This window comes from Zingiber officinale, chromosome 6A, assembly GCF_018446385.1.
Source record: "Zingiber officinale cultivar Zhangliang chromosome 6A, Zo_v1.1, whole genome shotgun sequence".
Lineage (NCBI taxonomy): Eukaryota > Viridiplantae > Streptophyta > Magnoliopsida > Zingiberales > Zingiberaceae > Zingiber > Zingiber officinale.
In genome coordinates this window covers 18,351,914-18,365,950 of record NC_055997.1, presented here as the reverse complement: position 1 = coordinate 18,365,950, position 14,037 = coordinate 18,351,914, and the positions used below count along the sequence as shown (strand labels likewise).

General features: G+C 34.7%; 2 long non-coding RNA genes across 2 annotated transcripts; both read right to left on the bottom strand.

Annotated features, from left to right (window-relative positions):
• Positions 1–358: 358 nt before the first annotated feature.
• LOC121993773 lies at positions 359–1,598 on the bottom strand. Its single transcript, XR_006115410.1, has 3 exons — positions 980–1,598; positions 770–909; positions 359–406 (listed from the first exon to the last, which is right to left on the bottom strand). It is a non-coding gene; the product is annotated as an uncharacterized LOC121993773 (long non-coding RNA).
• Positions 1,599–10,599: 9,001 nt separating this feature from the next.
• Positions 10,600–12,806, bottom strand: LOC121993772. The gene is made up of 2 exons (XR_006115409.1): positions 12,573–12,806; positions 10,600–10,814 (listed from the first exon to the last, which is right to left on the bottom strand). It is a non-coding gene; the product is annotated as an uncharacterized LOC121993772 (long non-coding RNA).
• Between the last annotated feature and the right edge of the window lie 1,231 nt (positions 12,807–14,037).

Genomic DNA, 14,037 nt, shown 5'->3' with positions numbered 1-14,037 from the left:
AGTCATATGTTATCAACTGGCACAAGGTCTAACCAAAACCAAAGCCTTCACTAGCTTCATGGATAGCAAGCAACAACCTTTCTTCTAATTGTTCCCTGGAAGAGTATTCTGGTAGATCTAGTTGGTTAAAACTGCACATTGATTGAAAGTTATTAATGTTTGGTTAAGATTCAAGTAAAGAGAAACATGAAAGCATCAAATGCAATAAAATATAATTGAATGGAGGGAATGGAAAACACCAAGATGTAGAACATAATTATACCCCTGAAAGAATTTTACAATTGGTGGCAAGGCATTACCAGGTATGTGCAGAGGGCAGCCTTTCAGGAGCTCCATATGTCTTGTGAATCTAAAACTGCTGGGGACCAGATATACCCTGTAATGCTTTAAACCCCTCCAGGGGAACCTGAATTACATCCAAAAGATTATAAATCTTGTCAACCAAACTTGACTATTCAACCCACCATGTGTGCAAGGCCTTAATTGCTTGTTAGGAACAAAATGTTACTATACTATTGTGTAAGTGCACTAAAAATCAACAAGAAGAGATGCATTTGTCTGCTAAATCTTTTTTTATTATGCTGTATTTATTCAACAGTGTTGCATAATCGTGCACCATTCATTTTCAACTTCTATATGATGCTTTGTTTTCAAGTGTAATTAGGTTTTCTCTTTGCCTGTGTTAGTAACTAGTTATGTGTCAGTAGTATCTCCTGTCAAAAGATCAAGAAAAGTCAAGTAAAAAAACAATAAAACTGTCATAATATACCTTTGATGTTCTAGTAACAAATTGTAGTAATCTCGCCATGTCCTCCTTGTTAAATGATTTAACAACTTCCCAAAACCACTGAATTACAGTAGAAGCAGCTGAATATCCAGTATACTCTGTGTTGGCTTGAAGATCATCAACTGCATGATGCAAGATGAATTAAATGAAGTACAATACTCTAACTTTTAATTAAACAAGAAACAAACTTACGGTCAATCTCTGGAAGTCCACTTAGAAGAAGTTCAAGTTCCTTGTCATTGAATATTAAAATAAGTTCCTTAGGCACTAATTCATTGAAGCCTTCTAGAAAAGAATTGATCTGAGGACGAATAGTTGTGGTCAAAATGTGTTCAGCCACAAGATCCACATATTCATGCTTTGTCTCCTCAATTACTCTGATATTCCTCCCTCCGGGAATAAGCTCATAGTCAGTGACCTTCAACAAAAGTAGTTACTAGAAAAAGTAAAAGTTTAGTCAATTAGGCATATGTATATTTATACATTATTTAATTTCCTTTTCTTCCATAGCTGAGCCAGCAAAATCTGAGTGTGGATTCAGTTACCCTAGTTGCGCAGATACTAAAGAAGAAATTTGACTATTAATATACATTTAAAAGGACTATCTTCCACTAAGGAACCCCCTCGGATGGAAGATGAACGGAAGTAATGGAGGTGCTGGAATGAACCGCCGCCAACCTCTGCCTCTACCGCTTGAACCCCAGTAGGAAGAAGTGAAGAAGACCGTCGTAAGGTGAAGCACCAATGAGAATGCCCCCCTTCCCTAGCTAGATGTAACTTCCCATTGTCGCCGTGATCAAATGAAGCACCAATGGCAATTAATTCCTTTACCCGATCTAGGCCCTCTGTGCATACAACCTGGAGTTGACAATGTTAGAAGGTAATTGGACAATCCTCTTAGATATTTGTAATAACTAATAATCTACTATTAAAAAGAAGCCACAGATCACTGCTTCAAAATTCTTATCCACTAAAATACCATCACAATATACACAATGAGCATACGTGGATCATACTTCATCAAGAGAGAAAAAGCTACAGGATACCAATATGCGTGAATCAAGAATAAAATTGTGAAATTAGAAACACCAAGGAAGCTTACTTTAACATTCTCTTCATCACAAAGATAAGCCCCAACAATGGTTGTGTCTTGCATGTGGCTTTCTACGGAATCTGAAGGGCACAAAACAGCACTAACTCCACCTTGAGCATAATTTGTGTTGCTCGCCTGAGGTTCAGCTTTAGTAATTATAGCAACAGATCCATACTTTGAAACTTCTAAGGCATACCGTAGTCCAGCAACACCACTACCAACAACTATAAAATCAAAAAACTTTGTATCGCAATTGCTGTCTTGCGAGCACGCAATCCATGCCGTGCGAACAGTTTGGACAGAGCGAACAGTTGTCCCATGCCCAAACCTGGAAATGGTACAAAACCTGACAAAGAAGATAATACAGGTTGTTAAATGTAGTAGGATTGTTTCACCTTTGGTAAAGGAGAAGAAGTGGAAGGGCGGTGGCGTCGCGAGCCCTAGCTCGAGGAGAAGTCGCGCGAGATGAATCGGGGGTTCTGGTACTAATGTCATGCGAAGAAATAAAGGAAAGGGAATGGTTTTCTCCTCCTTTAATATGGGTCGTCCGATTTGATGAAGATGGATCCATTTGATCTAGCTGATGAAGAGATGAGTGGTGCGGATCTAGTTGCCTTCTTACTTCGATCCAATGGTCCATGTAGCTTCAAATCTGGATGGAAGGTTGGATGGCTTAGATCTGAATGAAGAAGGAAGATTTCTCTTGATCTGGATCAACGGCTCATATTAATTCTACCTGATCTCCATCATTTGACCTCCAAATAAAGTCAAATTTGGAGGAGGAGCGTCTTTCGCGGAGGAGTCGCGAAGGAGGAGTCAGAGATAGGTTTTTGTTCGTTTGAAGAGTTACAGAGAAGTGGGTTTTAGTTTTTTTTTTCATGAAGTTAAAAAAATTGTTGTGTTTTTAGGATTCAACAACATTCAATAGACAACAGTTTAATAAAACTGTTGTATATTATCACATAAGCAACACTAAAAGACAATAGTTTTTTAAAATCATTGTCTTTGACACACATTAGACAGCAGTGTTTTGAAAAACTGTTGTTATTTAAAAAACATTATGGTGAACAACAACAGTTTTCAATAAAACTGTTGTTAAATGGAAAAAAGACAACAATTTCTTGAAAAACTGTTGTCTATTAGGTGTGGTTAAATCCAGTTTTTCTTGTAGTGTGGTCATATAAAACACTCGATGCTCCCCTCCATTTCACCCACCCTTCTTGTATCTATGTAAGACATCTCTCTCAATCTCTCCATCATTTTTCAAAAATGATCCTATATATTTAAATCTCTCGGTTCCGAACAACTCGTCCTCTCCTTTCTTAACAATTGTCTCATTATTTCTAATATTGCTAAACTTAAATTTTATATATTCTGTCTTTAATCTACTAACTTAAAACATTTTTCTTCTAGTGTTTCTCACCAAGATTCTAGTTTAGTATTTACTCCTTCACATGTTTCATCTACCAAAATAATATCATCTGCAAACAGCATGCACTACGGTACTATATATTAAATGTGCGCAGTGAGTTCGCCCATAATTAGTATAAAAAGATAGGGACTTAGAGCTGATTCTTGATGTAACCCTATCTTTATTGGAAATACTTCAGTTACTCCGCCTGAAGTCTTTACTCTGGTTATTACATCCTCGTACATATCCTTAATTAGTTCAATATATGTTACGCTAACACCTCTCTTTTCTAGAATTTTCCATATAATTTCTCTTGGGATTCTATCATAAGCTTTTTCTAAGTCAATGAATACCATGTGTAGATCTTGTTTTTGCTCCCGATATTTTTCAATTAATTGTCTATGAAGATGTATAACATCTATTGTCGACCCTCCTTAATCTTTTTTTTAAGGCATGAACCCAAATTGATTTTCGGTCACTGTGGTCTCATTCCTTAATCATTTTTCTATTATTTTTTTCCCAAAGTTTCATAGTATGACTCATTAGTTTAATACCCCTATAGTTTGCACAATTTTGTACGTCTCCCTTGTTCTTATATAAGGGAACTAGAATACTTATCCTCCATTGATCAAACATTTTTTTTGTTTTCAGTATCATGTTAAATAATTTTATAAGTCATTCAATACTTTGTTTCCCTAGGCACTTCCATACCTCTATGGGAATATCATATGGTCCAATGACTTTTTCATTGTGCATCTTATTTAAAGTTTATTTTATTTATGAAGTTTGAATTCTATGATAAAAATTAAAATTTTTATGCTCATTTGACCAATTTAAATTACCTAAGTTAAGTTCGTCGCCTAAACCTTCATTAAAAAGTTGATGAAAATACTTCTTCCACCACTCTTTTATTTCTCCATTATTTACTAATACCATATTACATTCATCTTTAATACATTTTATTTTGCTAAGATCTCTTGTTTTCCTTTCTCTAACTTTAGCTATTCTATAAATGTCTCTTTCCCCTTCTTTTGTATCCAATTTTTGATATAATCATTCAAAAGTTTTATTTTTTACTTCACTCACTACTTTCTTAGCTTTCTTCTTGGCTATTGTATTTTTTTTTTTTTAACTTTTTCTCATTCTTACAAATATATCATTTCTTATAAGCTATTCGTTTTTCCTTCACTTTCTCTTGTACTTTTTCATTCCACCATCAAGATTCCTTACTTAGTAGTGTATGCCCCTTTGACTCACCGAATACACTCTTAGCTACTATTTTCAACTTTGATACCATCTTATCCCATGTTGTATTAGTCATCATATATTTCACCTAATGCTTGTACTTCTACTTTCTCCTTAAATATATTTTGCTTCCCATCCTTTAACTTCCACCACTTAAATCTAGGAATCGTATATATTTTCTTTCTATTGACACTATGTTTGAGGCGTATATCCAACACTACTAACCTATGTTGGGTAGTTAAGCTTTCTCCAGGGATGTCTTTGCAAACAAATCTTTCTATCATTCTTCCTAACCATAATAAGAAAGTCAATTTATGATTTATTATTCCCACTTTTGAATATGACTAAGTATTCTTCTCTTTTCTTAAAAAACGTATTACCTAATATAAGGTCATACACTATCACAAAATCTAATATAATTTTTCCTTCCTCATTTCTCGTTCCAAACTCATAACTCCCATGTACTCTCTCATATTCCTCATTTTTCATTCCAACATGCCCATTTAGATTACCTCCTATTAAAATCATTTCATTTGGTGGAATATTTTATAATATTTTATCTAAGTCCTCCCAAAACCTTGATTTGGTAGCTTTATCTAATTCTACTTGTGGTGCATATACGCTAATTATGTTCATAGTTTCTTTCCTACTATTATCTTAAGGGCTATAATTCTATCCTCTTTTCTAACTACTCTTACAACTTCATCCTTTAACAAACTATCTACAATAATACCCATTTCATTTCTTGCTTTACTCTTTCTGGTGTACCATAACTTAAAACCCGAGTTCTTTATCATCTTTGCCTTCTCAATTATCCATTTTGTCTCTTGTACACACAAAATACTAATTCTTCTCTTAATCATCATATATACTACATCGATTAATTTACCGGTGAGAGTTTTTATGTTCTATGTTCCAAATCTTAGATTATTAGTTTTCCTATCATATTTGTTCTTATCCAACCTATGGTGTGAGAACTCTTGCCTATTTAATACTACACTCAAGTTCTCATGGAGATGTAGCAGTCATTGCTGAGACATTATAGTCAGACCCTGTAATGTTAACTCTTACATATTTAACACTACACCCGAGTTCTGGAGATGTAATGGTCCTTGTCGAACGTTACAATCGGACCCTGCAACACGTTCCTACTGGGGAACAACCTAGCATTAGCACAATAGTTTAATGGATCCATTCATTGAATATTTACCATAGTTTTGACGCTGGCTGGAAACCTAATGCAACCCTCCTCCTTTATCCGAGCTTAGGATCGGCCATGACCGGTCGTCATGGGCGCAGTTACCACATCACCAACAACATGAAAGAAATTAGAATTTGGATGATTTTTCTTGGACATGACTATAAGAGCTAGTTGAAACTGATGGACAAAACAATGTATGTAAAATGCACACGAGTTCTTCTTTAAAATATGCCTTTAGACCATTAAATTTATCATGCATATTACTTGCTCTATCACAACCCTATCCTTTAAACTAGACATGCTCAAATTAAATTTAGAGAATATCTTATCAATGGTAACTTTAAGTGACAGTGTTGTAGTACTGGTAACATGCTCAATTCTGATAAAACACTCATTTACATGCCCACTATTATCCACATAACACAAAACAACTGATATTTGTTCCATTGTTAACACATTACAAGATTCATCAACTAAAATAGATAAAAATTAATCACCAATATCTCTAATAATAATATTAATTGTTTCAGTTGTACAAACATTTACTATATCCTTTTAAATATCAGGTGATGTTAACTTACAATTTTTAGGAATCTTTGTTAATATTACATCATTAATCTCTTTATTATGAGCATATAAATAGGGTTATAAATGAACCAAGCGTTCATGAACAAGCTTGGTGTTCGGCTTGGTAAGAGATTGTTTATGTTCATTCATTCAATATACACCAGATTAATTAAAAAAATAAGCTTGAATAACTCGTTAAAATAAACAAACAAGCTTGAGCACATATGTATTTAGCTTATTAACGTTCGTGAACAATGTTCACAAACCATATTCATTAATAAAACTTTTATCAATAAGTTAAATAAACAATAAAATAAAATAAACAAATAAGTTTCAATTATTAAGCTCAATAACCAATCAAACAACTAAAAATTTTAAACAATCAAACAAGCTTGAATTGAGAGCTCGATAACATCTAAATGAACCAAACTTGAACCAAGCTAAAGCCAAGCTTGAATTGAGAGTTCGATAACATCTACACGAACCAAGCTCAAGCCAAGCTTCAAGCAAGCTCAAGCTTATAAAAAATAAACCAAGACAAGCTTAAACAATCATTTCAAAGGCTTGGTTCATTTTAAGCTCGACTCGACTTAGCTCGGTTACCTTATCAAACAAGCTTGAACACCCTAAAGCTCGACTTAACTCGGCTCGTTTATAACTCTACATATAAAAACTCTAATTGAATAAGAAAGTTTCTTGGATTAAGATAACCTCCAATTTCATCATGACCCTGAAATGAATTCCCTTTTTGGAACAAAAATCTAATATAATCACTTGAAGCATTGAGATAAATACGATAATCATCTACATTTGCTTTGACTGTTTATGGAAAATTGATTGAATGTGCTTATCTTGATTTATCAAAGCTTCACAAATATTCATTTGAGTTTTATGATGTTCGCTATCATACTAGCCAACATGAATATTTAACCTATCTTTACTCTTTCAATTTGTAGTCACTAACAAAAGTTTCTCCTCCAGCTTATTTTTTCTTAGTTGTCTTGAAGAGATACCAATACAAACAATATATACCATCTTGTTCTATATTATATTCCAACCAATCACCAAATTCCTTAAACCAGGAAGGATTGAACTGTCTAAATTAACTTAATTACTCTAAATTTTTAATTTGTGAATTCATATCTTGAAGGTTGGCATGAACTCTTTTGCAAATATTTCCTTCGAACTTGATCTCTAATGTTAGCATTATAATCATAAATTGGAGTTCTTAGTCTGAGATTTGCCGGTAGTTGTGAAAAATCAAATTCTTCAATTCTAACCTCTTCAAAATTTTGTTCTTCTAACTCTGAATGTTTTCTTTTAGAAAATCTATGCATTGTAGATTAAATTATTTCCTAATGAAAATAAACAAAAAAAATCATGAAACATAAAATAGATTAAATAAGAACATGATGAGTCAAACATAAGAACTAATGATAATGATAAATGTAAATATATAATTACAAAAAAAAGAGCAGTGGAAGACTAAAACTTGGAAGCAGCATTATCATCGACGGTCAACGACTGCTTCACTCAACAGCAAGGCGGCCGAACAAGGTAGCAACCGCTGCCCCCAACAGCAACATGGCTGCACAAGGCATCGCTGCCCCACCAAGCAGCGATGCAGCTGTGCAACTGTACGGTCCCACCTCATGAGCGACAACGTCGCTACCTAACGAGGCAACGATCGCTTCACTAGCATCGAGTAGCAGCATCGCTGCCTATGGGACAACCGAGAAGCAATCACTTTGCCAATGCTAGCCAGCATCACCATTTGAACAAGAAAAATATAGTTTATGGACATAGGGTTACCTTTGGCTCTGAGTTTTTGGCTTGCTGTGGAGTGTAGAGCAGTTAGTAGAGGGCTTGCACGCTCTTGTTGTGGTCTTGTGAAGTGTTGTGTGGAGAGTCTTGCGTAGTGTCAGCAAGTACAGAGAGGCCGAGAGGCCGAGAGGGAGAGTGGGAGATGAAGGGTGTATTTTTTTGCCAAAAGGGAGAGTGGGAGACAAAGGGTGCATTTTTTTTTCTTTTAACCCTATCATGTTGTTTTCTTTTTTTTTGTTTGGGCTTAAAAATTATATTAATGAAATTTGTTGTTTGGGCCCAATGTGGCCAGCTGGCCACACTAGGCCTATACAGGCTCCGCCTCTACTCGTAAGGACTTCCATTGCTTAGTTTCCAAATAAATTTTCTATTATCTAGTGTTACTGGGACTTTTATGTCCTGGTTCCCAACTAAGTCTTCCATCGCCTAGCCTTGCCAGAACTTTTACTGTCTGGTTCTTAACCATGTCTTCCGTTTTCCTAGTCTCACTAGGACTTTAACCAGTTGCCAAGTATTTGATCCTACTTGAACTTCTCACTCATTTCCAATCTTCAAGTCCACCTTGACTTGCTTGGACCCTACACTCAACTTGATCAACAATGATCAAGTTATTCGATCACTCTTAACTAAAATCCCTTAAACATATTAGTCAAACTAAACCATTAATCCTAGAGGTGATTGCCCCAACATCATAGAGTCTACATGTTTATTTTGTTTATTGCAATATTATTTTAACTATATTATCACTCAGAGAAGTAAAATTAAAATGATATAAAGTACCGTTGTAGAAACTATAGCAATTAACTTTTACAATTATAAAAGCCAACAACTAATTTCTATACAGTTGATCATGATTAAATAATGTTCATTTAAAATATAGTGACTGTCATAAAGTATTCATCATTTATTTTGCTAGTTAAAATATTATTAGAACTAAATTATCATTTATTTTGCTAGTTAAAATATTATTAGAACTAAATTATAACTCGGAGCAGCAAAATCAAAATATAGAAAGTTACTGTTATTGAACCTAACAACTATAGAAACTAATTGTTAATTTCTACGTGATCAAAAAATAATCAGATAATCTAAAAATATTTTTGATAGTTGGTGTTAAATGAGGCATTCATTAATTTTAATTGAAAGTGGAATATCTATTTGACGATAATAGACGTCCTGTTGATTTTTATCATTTAATTAATATCAAAGTACTTTTAAATAACTTAAAATAATTTTAGCAGAATTATAGCAAGTTTAACACATTTTTATTGATGTTAAAATAATTTTAACTAAAAATTTTTAAAATGATTTTACTCTGATAAAAACATAACATGGTGTTTTTCAAATAAAATAAAATAAAGTATTATTTTTTTTTATCAAAGTTCTTCTTGGAAACCGTGTCAACAGTGTCACCGTCCGCGTTTTCTTTCCGTCCAAGAAAGGCCAGTGCCCGTTACTGGCACGTTAACGGGGTTTTCACGTTTAGGTTGGGGTTTGGTAGAATCCCGGCTTTTGCTGACGTGTTCCACCACGTCATCATGGTCACTCATAGGTAAGCAATGAGTCAAAACCTTTGGCTTTCTCTTTATCTTGACAAATCTATACTTGAGATTATGTTGATTTTCCACAGCCGTTGGATTCTTTTTTCATGGCTGCCTTATTCTCCACACTCGCCAGGATATTAGATTACGATGAGGATGGTATTAGAAGTCGCCGCGTATACTGGAAAGTCAATGGTGAAATGAAGGTCAAAGTCAAGATATATCTCAGCGAGATCAAGTCCACTTGGTCTATTCGAAACGAGAGGCTTTTTCATTTGCCTCAGCCCTACCGAGACGAAAGGTTCCTCTAAGATAAGAAGGATCTTTACCAAAAAGAGAAGCTTCATCAGTCACCTCGGTTTCACTCCTCCTAGCTCGGTCGCATTGATCGGATGCTCCTGCTACACCTTGCTCAATCCCGTCGATCGGATGCTTTTGTTCCTCCCCGCTTTACCCCGCCGATCAAACGTTCCTGCTTACCCCCCCCGCTTGCCCCTGTCAATTAGACAATCCCTATTGGACACTCTTGTTACTCCTTGCTTGACCCTGTCAATCAGACATCCTACTTATTCCCGTCCAGTCCTATCAATTCGATGTTTTTCCACTTAACATGCCAAGTCCTTTGGCTCAACTATTTCAGTATTTTATGGGTTGATGTAGCACGTGTGCTGGCGTAGCACGTAGACTAGCATAGCACATGAGCAGAGCTGGTCCTGGTTGATTAAAGGCCCTGGGCGAGACTATTAATGATACCCTAATTTATCCTTCCATCAATCTAAATAATAAAAATTCTCATAATTCTAACATAAAAATAAGAATGAAGCATCAATTCTAAAACTATAGGTATAATTTTTTTTCCATTCTTACACTATTAAATTATCCAAGAATAACAATTCTAGTTGTAATCAATTTCATTTAGAATGCAAGAGATACTTATAAAGAGTAATCATTTAAATTTTTAGCAAAATAACACTGATAGTGAAGAAAAATTTAACTCAAAAATACAAAGAGATAAACAAAGTAATGTAACACTCCTGACACTAATATGGGAAATAATAAAAAATTACAGTCTAATCAGCTTACCTTCATAACCCTTATTTTTAACATCAACAAACTTAGAAAAACGAAGAGAACATCAGAAAGACCTGTCACAAATATATTCATTTTGAGTTTGAGCAACTTAAACAATTTATTCAACAGAGTAGTTAAGAATTAAAATCTTTTTATAAAAAAATGGTGACATTGCATGTATACTTTATTTGATAAGAAAAATTAAAACTCAGTATAAATAAATTAAATTTTATGTATAGGAATCCTAGCAATAACAAAAATTAAAAACATGGTCAATGTTTAAAATTTTAAATTGACTAAGACATCATGCCATGAGCAAAAACTTTTTATGAAGAATGACCTACTTGGTTACTCAGTACAAAAAGTAAAATAAATTTTATTTTATAAAAACTTAAAATGTTAGATGCCTCCTCGTTTTTTTTTAAAAACTGTTATTTATTGGAAAAAGAAATACCATATTAGAAGGGGGCAAACCTAACCTTTTTAGTATGATTTATTACAAAATCCCACTGATCTTTGATAAGCTTTAAAGAAATGCAAACCAACTCTATAAACTTTACAAATCTAAAATTTAAATATCCCTTTCTCACCAATATACAAAATTAAAAAATCAGCACATAGGAACCAATAAAAGAGCAACCTTGCAGCACCAACCTCTCCAGCAAACTAAGGCCAATAATTTCTACCTTCAAGAAAGCATATTACTGATGCACATAAGAAACTCCCACTATAGCAAACCATAAAAAATTATAGTGCAGAACCGTCATTCACCACCAGCCATTCATTGCACCAAAATTCAGCATCAAACATTTGGCACATAAAATTCCAAACAAATCTAGACACCACGGAACCTCATGCAAAATTCCTTCAGCAAGGAGCTTCCACAAACCCAACATCCACTTATCAGCAAATGAAACTAGCCACCAATAGTCACAGCAACAAACCCAGAGCATACCATGAGATCATATTTCCATATTCCACAAAACTTGCTTTACCAATCACCAACTGATGACCCTTAGAGCACCATTCTCAAAGAAAAACTAAACCATGCCACTGCCCTCAGCACAGCTCCAAAATTGCATAGAAAAGAAATCCCACTAGCAACCATCATCTTCCATGTTTAAGGAAAAAAATCATTCCACAAATGCTTCACTATATGAATTCCACCCTGTAGAAATAACTTCACACCACCAACAAAGCCAAACGTACCAAAATCGAAACCAAAATCTAAGGACACAAAAGATAAACCCCATGAAACTGGAATGAAACTCCACACTTTTGCCTTTTTCAAATTTGTCCGAAAGTTCAAAGTCCACCTTAAAATCCGAGAACAGCCTCTCCAGTATTTAAAATCAGGAATCCTGCAATCAGCATCTCCTACCAACTACTCACTACATAACACCATATTCTGCCGAAATCCCCAACCCAACATATAACTTCATAAACCAAATAACCCAAAGCATAATTAATCCTTCACAACCTTAATTCAAAGATCTCCATAACACATGAAATTATGCAAAACCTTTGAACTCTGCTTTCTCGCAGAAATAACTCCACAATACCATCTCCTCTATTGAACTTATCAACACAATAATCCCAAAGAAAACATGTATAAACACCACACCCTTATCATGGTCGCCGAATTGTCACAACCAATCAAGCTCACAAAGAGTTCTATGTCCCAGCACAATAAGACTCCGATTGTCACAACCAATCAAGCCCTATTTTTATTCAAAGTCGTACGGTTTGATCGAAATAGACGAGATAAAAATAGAAAAGCAAAGATGAAGACCCATTTAGGGTTTACAGAAGTGTGAAGTAACAAGTCACACCTTTGAGAGAGCCAGAGAGGGCCAGTAGTCATCGCAATGAGGAAGGAAAGGCATGGCGAGGAGGTCTTCAACGTCTTTGAGAGAACAGAGATGCGCCCGTAGTCGTCGTACCGAGAGAGCGAAGACCCGACGAGGAGGGCTTCAAGAGAATCGTGAGGACGCTTTGGCGCTATGGCATGGAGAATCGCTGGCGTTCAACTTTAGTAAGGGATTTGACGAGGGCTTCGGCGAGGGGTGAGGGATTTAACGAGGGATGAAGAACCTTTATAAAAAAAATGTTAACAAATATAAACTTTTTTATATATAAATGGGCCCCTGGATATTTTTGGGCCCTGGGCAGGCGCCCTGGTAGCCCTGGCCCAGGGCCAGCTCTGCACATGAGCTGATGCAATACTTGAACTGTCATAATAAGTTAAGTATAAAATTGATATAGCGTGATCCCACGTTATCTGCTATGATACAGAATGTGGGCAATATGACCTTTTAATATGATGACACCTTCTGTGCTAAGACATGGCATCCCATTAATAAGGAAAGATATATGTATCATTTCTTTGTGATATATAAAAGGAGTCCGCTACCACGGACAAAGATACAAGAACATAGGCATTCAAAAACTATCAACATATTCCTTTTAATTTTTGTTCTTCTTTTCTATCTCCTTGTTGAAGATAAATTTAAGCGTTAAAATAGCTGAGTCAGAGTGCCCTTAATCACCATTCTAACACTCTCTCTCGCTTCACATATAATAATCTAGCTCGCCAGCCCTTGATGCTCGACGACTTCATCCATGAAAGATAGTTTATCAGTGGCTCATCATTTGATGGTCTCCAGCAGAAGTAGATTATCATACTCTATAATTTTCTATTATTTTGTTAAAAAAACTATATAACTTCTTGAGCTAGTGTTTAAGATCATTAAAGCTCTTATTAGTATTTTTTATTGGTTAATTATTTACATGTTTATATTAATATCTATTATTATAGTTGTGGTATGGGTTAAACTCACTACAAAAAAACAGTCTATTAGGGACGACGGTTTGCAACGAATTTAAAATTTGTTCCAAACTTTCGAACAAAATTTGCAACAAAATAATAAATTGTTCCGAATTAGCAACAAATTTACCAACAAAATAAATTCGTTGCAAATTAGCAACAAAAGATAATTTGTCGCTAATTTTGTTGCAAGTTAACAACAAAAAATAAAATTTGTTGCAAATTTTCCAACGAATATTTAGTTCGTTGCAAATTTTGCAACGAATATTTTGTTCGTTGCAAATTTTTGCAACGAATATTTTATTCGTTGCAAATTTTTGCAACGAATAATATATCCGTCGCAAATATAGCAACGAAAGTATTATTTGTTGGAAATTCTCGACAAATATATAATTCATCGCAAGTTTATAGCAAAAATTTGAGGGTAGAGTTTCCAACAAATCTTAAATTCGTTGGAAATGTTTCCAACA